The 13,289-nt window shown below is 45.2% G+C and overlaps 1 protein-coding gene across 2 annotated transcripts in view; it reads right to left on the bottom strand.

Moving 5' to 3' along the window:
• The window catches only part of VPS26A (VPS26 retromer complex component A), a 352,216-nt gene that overhangs the window by 188,519 nt on the left and 150,408 nt on the right, over positions 1-13,289 (bottom strand). The gene's annotated exons all lie outside the window — the stretch shown is intronic.

Genomic DNA, 13,289 nt, shown 5'->3' on the forward strand with positions numbered 1-13,289 from the left:
CAGTCCGGGGAGGCGAGGTGAAGCTCACTCTTCAGTGCCCACCATCTTGCAGATGGCAGGCACTCTCCAATCAGGATTAGGGATTGTGCCCACTCCCCGACGTGGGGTAAGCACACCAAGGGTGTAGTCACCCCAAGGTCAGTAGCCCATTGGCTGCTGACGTAGAGACCCCTAAAACGCCCCCTAAATGCAGTATTTAGGGCGCAGCCCTGAACCAGAAGACAGATTCCAGCAAAGTATGAAGAAGAGGAACAAAAAGAAGACACCCAACAAAGGAGACTGCAGAGAACAACTGACTTGGCCCCAGCCCTACCGGCCTGTCTGTAGTTTCCAGAGATCCTGCTCCAAAAGTCGCCTTGTCCTGCAGCCAGCGACCTTCATAACCCCTAAGAGGACTGACTGACTTCCACGAAGACCGGATTTCCTATGAACAGAGCTCTGTTCAAAAAATCTCCAAACCAAGACTCGGAGCCTGCTGAAGACAAAGAAACCCGACGCCCGGAACCACCACTGCAACCGACGCCTACGGCCAGAGTTAGAGAGGCCCACCGGTCACAGCAAGGTCCCCCAGCGCTGCAGAGACCAGGTTCACTGTGAGTTAACCCCTCCAGGATTCCCAGACGTCACCTGGAGCCGCTGCACGGAGACCCTCCCAACTGCGAATGGCCCAGTAAGGCGAAATCCAACCTAAAAAGACAACCTTGCATCCAGCCGCCCTGTGCCCTGCAGAAGAGAACCCGAGGTGCACCTTCGTACCAGAGCCCTCCAACTTACCTGCTCAGCTTTTGGTTCCTCCCGAAAGTCTTCCTGGACCGAGCTTGCAACCAAAATCCGAAACCGGCAACTCCCATTGAAGAAAATGTGTCACTCGATGCCAAAACAGCACTCTGCACCTGGCTGCCACTGTGGGTGCGCCTTGTGTGCTATACCGGACCCCCCTTTGCCCTGAGCTTAAGTCCAGGAGCTTTGCTCCCACAACCTTGTGTCCTGCTCGTGAGCAGCCTCCAACTGGAGGCCCCCATCCGCCATTGGATAACACTCGGCATCGGCACTCTGCACCCAGCCACCCTAGTGCCGCTGAGGATGCTTTGAGAGTGCATCCTTGACACTGGGGGAACCCTTGTTCTACCCCCAGAAAACCAACTCACAAGACTAAGTACTTACCCATAGACTGATAACACTTATCTCCCGTAGGACTGCATTGGCTGCTTTTATGTGAAAAGTCTTCCAAGTGTGGAGTTGGTTTGTATGAAACCATAAGAAAATGCAAATCTACAAAAACTGATTTACTTACCTTTTCTCTAGGAAATGTCCCAGTGTGAAATCTAGGCATATCACATGGAGTAGAAAAAGTAACTAAAAAAGTAATCTGAAAAGTAATGCCAATTGTTTTACAAACAAGCGACTTACCGGTAACCAATCCAATTGCATGCAACTGCATTCAAACTGTATTTAACTGCATTATTCTCTCAAAGTGTTATTATACTTACCTGTACCAAGCCTGGCTAGGTTGTAGAAAATTAAATACAACTAAAGAATAATTTTATACAAACAAGTTGGTCTGAGTTCAGTCTTTGAGTGTGTGAATGCTTAACACACCCTCTGATGAAGCCTTACTGCTTGCCCACACTACCACAAATAGAGAGTAAGATTATCTACTTTTACCTCTGCCTACCTTTGGAATCCACTGGACTTTGTGCACACTATACCTTACTTTGGTATAGTATATACAGAGCCAGCATCCTATTGTCAGGCACTAGGATCCTGCTGAAATGGGGTCTCATGCGGTTGTTGGGACAGTTGGCCTCCGGCCCGGTTTTTCTAGCGTTATGAGTGAAGTTAGGGAGACAGATGCTTCTAGGGTAGAAGTATGAGATGAAAGGGGGAGTTGGGGGGGTGGCGTGTAATGTTGGTTTTAGTTTGTTTGACCCCGCCGCCACCAGGCAGGTCGAGTCAATCATAGGCCCGAACTGGCCCCAACGGTGATGTCGCTGCCCCGAGCTGGAGTAGGATCTCACCTAGCCCATTGAGAATCTGGCTCCCAGGCATGGGCAGGTTGTCTTTTCCTCCAGATGGTGGCCTTAAGATAATATCATGGAACGTTAATGGCCTACTGTCCTCCGCCATGTTTGGAGGTTTCAACCGGCAATTCTTATGTTTTAGGAAATGGACCTCCTGGGTGCCCATCATCCCTTCCTGGGCCGTTTGGTTATGATTGCATATATCATGCGGGCATTTCCCAGGGATCCCGAGGGGTGGCTATCTTGTTGCATAAAGGGTTCCCATTGGTGAAAACTGTGTCTTATGTTTACCCCCGGGGGGTACATGGGGAGAGAGGGCACGATGGAGGGGCAGCCTTATAACCTGTCGGTATACGTCCTGCAACACCTGCTTACGAGCATGCTGCAATCTGTTGGGACCCTTCTTCTTACCCTCCTGCATGGTGCCACTGTGGTGGGGGCACCTTTAATGTGTTTCTGCACCTTGAGATGGATACCTCTGGCCCACCTTGGCCGAGGCGTGGGGCCAGCTCCCCACAGTTTATGGCTTGGGCGGATTAAATGGGGGTTTGTGATGCATGGCAAACCTGACATCCCCACGTTCCCACTTACACACACACTTCAGTGGCACATAAGACGTCCTGCAGCTCTCAGAGATCAAGACCCTACCCAGAGGAACCTCTGACCCTGTCCCTCCTTTGCTCCAAAGTGGCCTTCCCACTGCTGTGTAGCGGCCCATGTGGCGTATCAACGCATGATACCTTTCGGACCAGGGGTGCTCCAAGATTAAAGAGGAGATTAGTTAAAGTAAATGGGGGTACGGTGGAGTCGGCAGGCACATTATGGGCTTCAAACAAACCAGCCCTGAGAGGGCTAATTAAGGGGTATGTGCGGGGCAAAGAAGCCTTCAAAATAGAACAGACAATAACCCTGGAGGCCCAGATTCTCTCTCTGGAGCGGTAGGCACAGCGGCAGCTCTCTACTGACCTGGAATGGCGGGTGGTATTCACATTGGCAAATCAGTCTTTACCCTGCCCCCCATGGGAACAGTCCAGCCCGAACTGTCAGGCCAGGTCCTCCCTGAACCGGAAACAAGCACACAGGGACCGGTTTCAGAAAATCACCCCTCATCAGCTAGGCTAGCTTGAATCCAGTGACACAGTGAGCATGGGAGCCACGTCTGGGCATACCCTTCCCACTTAGTGTGACAAAAGCAAATAAAAACATATGATGGGCAGAAGGCTGAACAAATCAAACATTCACCCTCTGTCCTGTATCTGTGTTTAATCCATTCTTTTGTTGCTCACCACGCCACCCCAGTTTGGAATCAGCCATATACAAATCAGTTTTAACCCTTTTTTCCCCAAGGGTCTGTTGCTGGTATCCTATCTGTGGCAGAACAATCTCAAGGGGTAGAGGGGGAAGGAAATAGGTAAGGCAGCCCCCCACTCAAAGTATTCAAACAATGTGGCGCCATGAGGTAGCCCCACTCCCCGGCCGAGTAAGGAGTTGTAGTTCTCTGTCAGCCTGTGGTACGTAGGTGGCAATGGCGGAAGGGTAGACATGAAGGGGAGATTGTAGCCCCTTCGGACAATCTTTAGAACCTTGCGGTCTGACGTTATCTACCTCCAGTGGTGCAGATGATGGCATATCGTGCCCCCCACTGGGTGACTATGATGTTCGGAGTTCAAACTTAAGAGACTTGGAAGCTGCGCCTGGCAGGGGAGTGGTGGGCTAGACCGACTTCTGGCTATCTGACCCATGTGGCCTGTGGGTGCTGAGTCCTCGAACATGTAGGGGCTAGAAAGCTTGCGTGCCATGGTGGCTGGGTTGTTAGAGACACGGGTGGAAGCCCTTGCTGTAGCCGGGAAAGGTGGACTGGGGTTGGCGAGGGGCCAAGACTGTACCTCTGCTGTCCTTGAAGTGTTCTAGCGCTGACTCCGCCTTTTCTCCATAGAGAGGAGAGCCATCAAAGGGCATGTCATCAGCAAGGCTTGGACATCCTTTGAATAGCTAGTAGTTCTCAACCAGGTGTGGCGCCTAAGGGCCACAAACGATGAAAATGCTCTGTCCAATGAATCAGCTGTATCCAGTCTACAGCGAATGGCAAACTTGGCTGCTTTCCTCCCGTCAGCTAACGCGGCTAGCGACAGGTCACTGACCCAGACGGAACGTATTGCCCCGATGCTGACAGCACTTCAAGCATCAACAAATACTTTGATTCTGAAGTCAGATAAATTGGACATTCAAATTGACCTAACGATTGTCATGGCCTCCTACATCTCCAAGATAAACTTGAAAATGAATAATTAACCAATCTAACAACAAGAGCACAATCCACATATCTCCAGAGGTATATGCATGCGGCCAATATCAGATAAACAAAGGCTTTTACCAAACTTGCTGGAACAGATCCTCCGCCTTAATAGACGCTTGGTTAGTTCACCAACGGACAAAAATTATCCCGGCCCAACTACAAAAGAGCAGCTTTCAACAGCAGCACCAACCAATGCATCAGGAATCAACAACTCCAGCCGGTCGTCCTTTACAGAAAAGGTTGAGAATACAGATGCAGAACAAACTATGAAACCTTTTCGAGTCAATCAAAACCATTGTTGCAATCTAGAGGGCAAAAAAGAGAGAAAGAAAAGCAAGAAATAAAACTAGCGAGGTCAAGATGGACAATACAACCAAACTATATCCAATCTTCTCCAGGCTACATGACATAAAACGTACAGAAAGGCGTTCTTCTTCCCTAACACCCGCCACTCCTCTTTCCTCCCAAACTGACTTAAACAATGGGCCGTTTGCCCGAACGCAGAATCACCAAGATTTACTAAAAAACTATCCTGGGACACCATCACTACGGTCCGGGATAACATCCAAGCTGAAATGGAAATACTTAAGTCGGAAAACAGAGAGAGTTCGCTCACATTAGACATAAAAAAAACATACAGGCATGGAAGGAAAGAAGAAATGGTCTACCCAGGTGCCTCCAGGATTACATCACTCACCCAACCCAGAAACTAATGCTTCCAAATAAAAAAAAACTCGACTAGCCTAACGGAATGCACTTCGTCAAACAAGAATGTAAAATCATCAGCAGTAATAACGGTAGAACAGTTCACCCCAGACCATACTCCAGGCTCTCAGCAGCACGAAATAAAAAAAGACTACGTGCTCAGGACTTCCAGGGGCACTTATAAAAAAACAGTGCCCTCCAGAAAGCAAGTGAAGACGATCAGCTATTGCAACCCCAATTAAGATTCCACATTATAAACCAGACTAACTCTGCCCAATGGACAGTACAGCTAAGGAACACCTAAGAGGAAAACCTAAGAGATGCACTAAAGTCCAACTGCACAAAGCAGCAGATAATTTTTACTCCGGAATATGAATCGCAATTAAGACACGCATACTAATCAGAAGTAACATATTAAGACTCATGGCGGAAATACCCGATTTGATTCAGATACGCACAGCCGACTTGTAGGCGGTTCAGTTACTGTCCTCATTACAAAAAGATGCCATCGAACAAACGCTAACCACATGGCAGTCGCCCGAGACAGCTCAGTTAATAATAGATAATTCTGACCAATTTGCTGCCTAGGGTATACAATTATCTGCACCAGCAAAAAATCGATACACCTCACCACTGTCGGATCTCCAACCGTACCAAACGAAACCAGACTCCAATAAACCATTGGCAAACAAACAAGTCTATTCAATATTACAAAATGCCAGGGGCAGCAGCAGGGTAGACGCAACCCTGGACAGTTCAATTACAAACCGGCAAAAAGTAACAAATTCAAGCTTCAACCAATGGGGCTGGCTTTTAGGCACCCTCGCCAACAAGAAGACGGTGTGACAAAGAACAGAGAAAATCAGTAATGCTCATGGAAACGTGGGCCACAGTCTATCCTTGAATATAGCCAGTGCAAAAAAGCTTCTTGAAGAAGGGTTTCCCCTCCATAAGTGGGACAACTGTGATCTAATTGCCTTACAAGAGACATTGGCTCCGGAAGATCTCCCATAGCTGCTTTTACTCATTGCTCTGTGGCGGCCGAAAGATGTAATCACAATTATGTTGCATTAGCTTTAAAAAATCACATCGGAGCAGCTTATCTCTCCAGATCCTAGTATTCAACTTATCAAGCTCTCATACTGAAGTCCGGGAAAAACCACAACAGTAATTCTGATTAATTATTATGCACAACCAACGGACCAAAAGAAAAGGAAGAACAACACTATTCGAATTATAACTTTTTATTCAAATTCGTATGGTGCTGAACCAGCATGGACTATTGTTCTGACAGGTGACTTCAACACAAACCTACTTTATACTTCTGACGAAGACCAAAACCTGATAGCTGACAATACTTTTTGGAGCATAAAGCAACAGTCTTCGAATAAGCATACTCGGAAAGATCCATTCGGCCATCACCTAGTAACAGCTTTAGAATATCAGGGAATGCGGGTGATTAATAAAAGATCTGAAGAATACACCCCACCAAAATATACATATTACGGCCCCCTCTCTCAATTGGCACTGGACTATACGATCATAATGCTCCCATTAATGCTGCTCCTTGCACATTTTTATATAGAGTACAACACAATAAGTAATCACTTAATCCAACATATTGTTTTCAATCAGACTTTGCCAAGCCTGCAAAAGTGACTCAGCAGCAATTAGTTACAATGAAAGAGCATCTTGCCGAGTCATTATTATGGAATACCAACTGGATAAAAGCATGGTCCTACTTTCTTGTAGGCCTTCACGGCATTAACGAAGACACTGCACCAAAAAATACGTATCACGGCCCAAAATCTCGATCGACACTGGACTATACGATCATAATGTTCCCATTAATGCCGCTCCATGAACATTTTTATATAGAGTACACCACAATAAGTGATCACTCAACCCAACATATTGCTTTGAACCTGACTTTGCCAAGACTGCAAACTGTGACAGGCCAGGAAGGTAATTTGAACACTACATACTCAAAATGTTTTAACTGGTCAAGCGGAATGACTCCGCAGCAATTCGTTACAATGAAAGAGCATCTTGCTGAGTCGGTATTAGGGAATACCAACTGGATAAAAGCATGGTACTACTTTCTGGCAGACCTTCCTGCAGACACTTTCTGGGTAAAGTTAATATATAAAGTGAGACAACATAACTTGAATACATTTTGGCTAACAATAAATCAGTGGAACCGGCCTAAGAACATCGTATCATCAAATGTTCAGGAATAGGACTGGGCCAACTATATATCTCTGAAATTTAAGACACTGCACCACACTCATGAACAGGCACAGACCAACCAGGTCCTTCCCAGCCTTTCGCAAAAACAAGGCGCTAGGGACCAATTCACCTACGCTAATGCTACCATTGACAACCTTGAGTCTTTAAAGGACGCCAGCTCAAACTGTTCTCCTTATACAACAGATGCTATAAAAAACGTAATAAGCAAAAGAGATGGTGCACCTGGCCCCAGCGGTGTCCCCCCAGCAGTTTTTAAACACAACCTAGTTTATTAGAGCTCCCAGCTAGTGACTCTCTTTTTGCCAAAGTTGAACTGTTAAATCAAATTCCAGACAACTGGCAAGGCTCAATTCTGACACCAATTTATAAAGGGGTGACAGATCAAATACACTGAATTATAGACTGAGTGAATTGCTAAACGTCGAAGCTAAATACCTAGCCTCCTTGATCCTGGAAGACCTGGTTGGCTGATCCAAAGATCTAAACCGGATCCCCATAAACCAGATGGGCTTTAGAAAAGGGATTGGTACAATCTCCTACATTCTATCAATCAGCCTAATAGCTGAGAAATGCAAAATAAACAAACAGAGCTTGCATCTCTGCTTTATTGATTTAAAAGCCACTTTTGACAGCAAGTATCGGAAATTATTATGGATGAAACTAAGATCATAGAACATACCAGAAAGAATTTAAAAAAAGGGTACAGCTATTTTACAAGTATACATGGGTTAGAGGAAAACTCAGAGATGGATCAAGAGTCTCAAGAAAATGGAACACAAATAAGTGTCTGAAGCAGGGATGCGTGCTGGCTCCCCATTTATTTAACTTATTTTTAGCTGATCTATTGGATAAACTTAGCACAAATCAATCTCATTCGCCGCGTCTGAGATTCTTATCCCTTTTGCACCTCGCCTACACCACCGACACAGTCCTACTCAGTTTGACCAAGACTGGTTTCAGGAGGCTAATAACTGGTTTTGTAGATTTGTTAACAGTAAACAAGCTAGAAATGAATATAGCAAAAACAAAAACAATGCTTTTTAGCAACCGGCCAGCAAGTCCGTATAACATCTATCTTGAAGGCAAAGCCTTGAAGAACGTGTCAAGCTACAAATACTTGGGATTCTACCTTGATAATAAATTAAACCAGTGAGAACAGAAAAACTACAGAGCTCAACAGGGAAGTGCACTAACTTTTGCCTATAAGACACTGGCACACTGGCAGTAAAATTGGGGGGGGGGGGGGGCCCTCACTCAAACCACTGATCACTGTAATAACGGCAAAAACACTGCCAACTTTAACCTATGTCAGCTTTGCCCTCCAAGGAAAAGAAGCAACTTCACTTAACCTAACAACCAGCATCTTCAAAAGGGTTTTTTATCTTCCTCAAATGTCATCCCCCACTCAATTGCGATTGGAATTTGGTTTAATGAACGAGACAGTTGGCTGGTTATACTCCACAATTAAAGTGTGGCACCGAATAAAGCAAAATTCGTTGGACACTAAACTAAACGAGGCTTTGCGGTTAGAGCTAGAGAAAAGTCCTAACATATCACATATGCGCTATTTGCACAATACACAATGAACAAAAATTTGGCTTATGTAACATTCAAGTCCACACTTAATAAAGTCTCAAAACTTAATTCGCTCTTGCTTGACAAAAGTATTTTGAGCCAGATATCCCACACCTGGACAGTTTTCAACAACTACAAGGTTCTCAAACAAGCAGCTTACTTAGATTTGACTTTCCCGGTCCACCTAATAAAACAGCTTATGGCTTGCATTTTTGAAAAATCCTTCACTGGCAGATGCTTCAGAGTGGAAAAATATTGAAGTAAAAATGTGTCGCCTATGGGGAAGTCCAAAAGAAGATCTTATCCACCTAATATGCATCTGCATGAGTCACTTTACTAAGTAAAGCTTTTTTTTGTTTGAAAATCGGTTTTATTGTTTTCAAAGCAAACTGTGGCATTTATTACAGGTTGTACATTTTCATACAGCACTATCAATTTATATTCCCATATTAACAAAGTAGGTCTATCGTCGATACAGATCTTTCTGTTATGCATTTCTCCACATAAATCTTCTAGGTTCATTTTGACCCCCACTTTATTGCTCCCCATCCGAACTTTCTTCAGCACGGTCAGGCGGTGGATCACAAATCTCTCCCCGGAATGTATTCCATGCCCCCCATATCCTGCTCCATTTCTGGGGGCAGCCCCGATTAATAAACACCGTTCTCTCCGCCATCATGGCCATGTCCATGTCTTTACACCACGCTGCTAAAGATGGTACCTCTGCCACCCTCCATCTCTGCGCTATGTTCCGCTTAGCTACCATTAGCCCCATCGTTACCCATGCCTGCACCTGATGCGCGAGGTAATTCGGCTCCTAGATATTTAGCAGGCACCTTCGTGGTTCTGGGATTAGGGACACCCCCTCCATCTTTTACACCGTTCTCATTTTTTTCCAATAGTCAGCTATCTTGGGACGCTGCCACATTGTATGATATAATGTCCCCTCTTCCCCGCATCCTCTAAGGCAATAGGGATGGTGTGCCCTGCATAGGGTGTATCTAGTGTGGTATATACGGTGCAGTACTTTGAGCTGTACCAGCCTGAGTCTAGAGGGTATCCCCACCTCCTTCGGCGAGGCCAACGCCTCCTGCCATTCCGTTTCGTCAAGGTCCCCCACCTCGCGCGCCCACTTCTCCTTGAGAGAGACTGTGGGGTCTGGCAGGTTAGTAATGAGTTTTCGGTATGTAAACTATGTGGTCCGTTTTTGCATATAGTCTGTTAACAGCCTATCCTCCATTGGGGAGGCCTCGGGCACTTCCGTGCCTTCTGGCAAAGCAGAAAGCAGTGCACGTCTAATCTGTGTATATCTGAAAATTTCAGTCGGCGCTAGCTCGTACTTCTGCTCAAGCCGTTCAAACGGAGCACCCTCCCCTTGTCCCACAGGTCCCCCATTGAGTAAAGCCCTTGATGTTTCTGAGATTTTCCAATCGTTTAGTGTCCCAGAGCAGGGTAAGCTGGGTGATAACTCCCTGCCATCCCAACCGTGCCTGCGCTGCATGCCATATCGCTACTGTGTTTCGTGGGACCTATCAGTTTCGGAATTTGACCTTTATTATAAAGAGCAGACAGCATACTTCCTGTTCCCAACTGAAAGCTGCCCGCCTTGTATGCGGGGTCCGCTTGTGAGGCGTGAATCCACTAATTGATGACTTTAAGGTGCGCTGCCCAATAGTACAGCTGGACATTAGGGAGTGCTATTCGGCCATCATACCATCCCCGGTGCAGTTTACCTGTGCTATACGTGCCGGCTTGGCGCCTCACAACAGTGTGGACACCTGAGCCGCAATTTGTTTAAAGTATTTAGGAGGTATAGGGAATGGCGTGTTCTCCAGAGCATAAAGGAACCTGGGCAGCGCCATCATCTTATACAGTGCTGCCTTCCCTAACAAGGTCAATGGGAGCGATTCCCAGTGGATCACATCCCTTTTCAAACGTTCCATTGGGCGGCTCCAGGTTTTTAGAAAAAAACTCCACCGGGTTAGGTGCCTAGGGTAAGCAAGGAACTATGGAGTAAAAACAGGTTGCAGAATGCTGAACCAACTGCTAGTATTAGGGTGAATAACCAACAGTCAAAGTCCTTCCTGATCGCCAGTGGCACAAGGCAGGGGTTTCCTCTATCACCCTTGCTGCCCACTATAGTTATGAAGCCCCTGGCCTGTATCCTCAGGGAATGTCATGCACACAGGAGAATACGTATGGGAGGCTATACAACCTTTGTTTCACTATATGTGGATGACATTTTCCTTTATGTTAAACATCCTGTCAAAAAATATCACACAACTCATCAGGGAGATTTAAAAATTTAGTTGTGTGGCTGGCCTGCAAATAAATTGGAACAAATCAAAAATATCTCTTCCAGTGGCGGAAAAAAACAATCTGAGGATGGATTTGATGAACATGCACAGTATTGTCCAAGGGAGGAGTCATCTATCTCGTGACTACAAAGATTTCTTCCAAGAAGACAACAACCTGCAATCATCCGAGCCTAACACCAGGTGGCGATCTATTGCTAAATGTAGGATCTGCAGCTCATATGCCTCGAACAGTGTATTTCAGTGCTATATTGAGAAGCCAAAAAGGGAAGTGGGCCTGCTTCATCTTCCCCTCGGAGAACCTGGGAAAGAAAATGTGTAATTACTGAGAAGCAGTGCCTATTCTGCTATGCATAAATTAGATGTGTATCATGGATTAGCGGACACCGTTGGGTGCACTTTAAATATTTGCATTAGATGTACCATACACCACCACTAGTACACAAGCTGTGGTTCAGAGAAGATGACAAATGCGCAGATGTGGGAGGCTTGGAGCAGATTTTGTCCATATAGCATGGCATTGCCCGAGCATCACATTTTGGTCAAAACGTTTCTAACTACTTACCACGATAATACGTGTTATATTGGTGACGCCGCCACTTGTTCCCTTATGGGGTAGGCAAAGAAGGTACCAGCCAACAGAAGAAAATATGCCTCCTTGGCATTGTTACAAGCCAAAAGAAGAAAATTTGTGTATTTTGGGTGCGTGAAATGATTAGCATACTTGAAATTCTTTAATGAAAATATGGACACATTTGTTTTTCTTATGCTACCCACTTCCTTGGGTTGGTATCTTGTGTCTGATGCTCAGAGTGAAGCAGCTGTCTGGACCCAAATGAATGTATAATGTTGACAGGGGGTGGGGGGAATGTGAGAAATCACTACACATTGCCATATGCTTGATTTGTATAGGGGTATTCTGTTGGGAGGTTTAGTTTGTCTAAGGTCACTTGGTATTGGCCAGATGTGTTTCTCAGTGCAGTGTTTACAAGTGCATACTATTTTATATCTCTGCTTGGAGGTGTACATTCACAAAGTGGCTGATCTAGTTTTTTTTCTTGTTTGCCGCCATCACTGGAAAAATTGAAAGAAGCTTTTCAAAAAATTAAGAGCAGATAGACAGGGACAAAGGTCGGCTAGCAGTGGGTAGCTGGAGATTGAAACCCAGATGATACTATGATGCACAGATGGCCTCTACAAGAACTGAATGGGCTTTTTGGAACAAGTGTTGGGAAAAAACTGTCCTTGACTTCAACATGAGAACATTCATTCCTGCTATGGTAAACCAACAGGAATTTTTTTTTAAAAAAACAGTGAACTGACATCAAATATTGCAGTTACTGAGGGAACTAACTGACCAGGGGTGTCAACTTTCGCCCCAGCTCTTTGCCATCACAAAGGAACCTCTCATCATAACATTAGAACGAACCCACATATTCATGGGCCATAAACAGCAAGTGGAATGCTTTTCCTTAACTGCACTAGTATAATTTCCCATTCTTCAATAATTCGATTACATTTCAAAGGGTCTGTCAGCGAATCAGAACAGGATTCCTTACAAATAGTGAATGAGTGCCCCGATGACTGATCCCACTTAATTCGCTTTACCTGTTCCATACTAATAATAAACGTATGATACATTGTCTAATTTAACATTTGCATTTGTGATATAGAAGCATTCAGGGGGTGATTATTTTCTTATATTTTACTGATGTGGAACACATCTATATGGCTGAATAACTGAAGAATCACAAATAAAAAGTTATTCGAATCATATTTACTGGTTGTTACATAACAGTATTGTGTAGGGGCATCCTTTGCTGACCTGCCTTTCAGGACACGAAACCTGTACTCGTGAAAAAAAGAGATGTTATTTATAGTGCAATGGTGGAAGATGCAGGAGCTGTAAAGGACTTCCGCCATGCTACTTGGCCTAATTCGTTGTTTCCATTCAATAACTTCTTAACTGAATCCTTCAGCGCCACATTGCAATTCAAGAAATCGGTTTCCTAACAAACATGTGCAGCAGGGAAAATGAGAACCACAGTTCTCCCAGAATCCCAAGCAGCAAGGGAAATGAGGGCCCCTTCCTACTCTTTTCTGGGCACTCCGGTAAACAAATCTTTT

This window comes from Lissotriton vulgaris, chromosome 5 (assembly GCF_964263255.1).
Source record: "Lissotriton vulgaris chromosome 5, aLisVul1.2, whole genome shotgun sequence".
Classification (NCBI taxonomy): Eukaryota; Metazoa; Chordata; class Amphibia; order Caudata; family Salamandridae; genus Lissotriton; species Lissotriton vulgaris.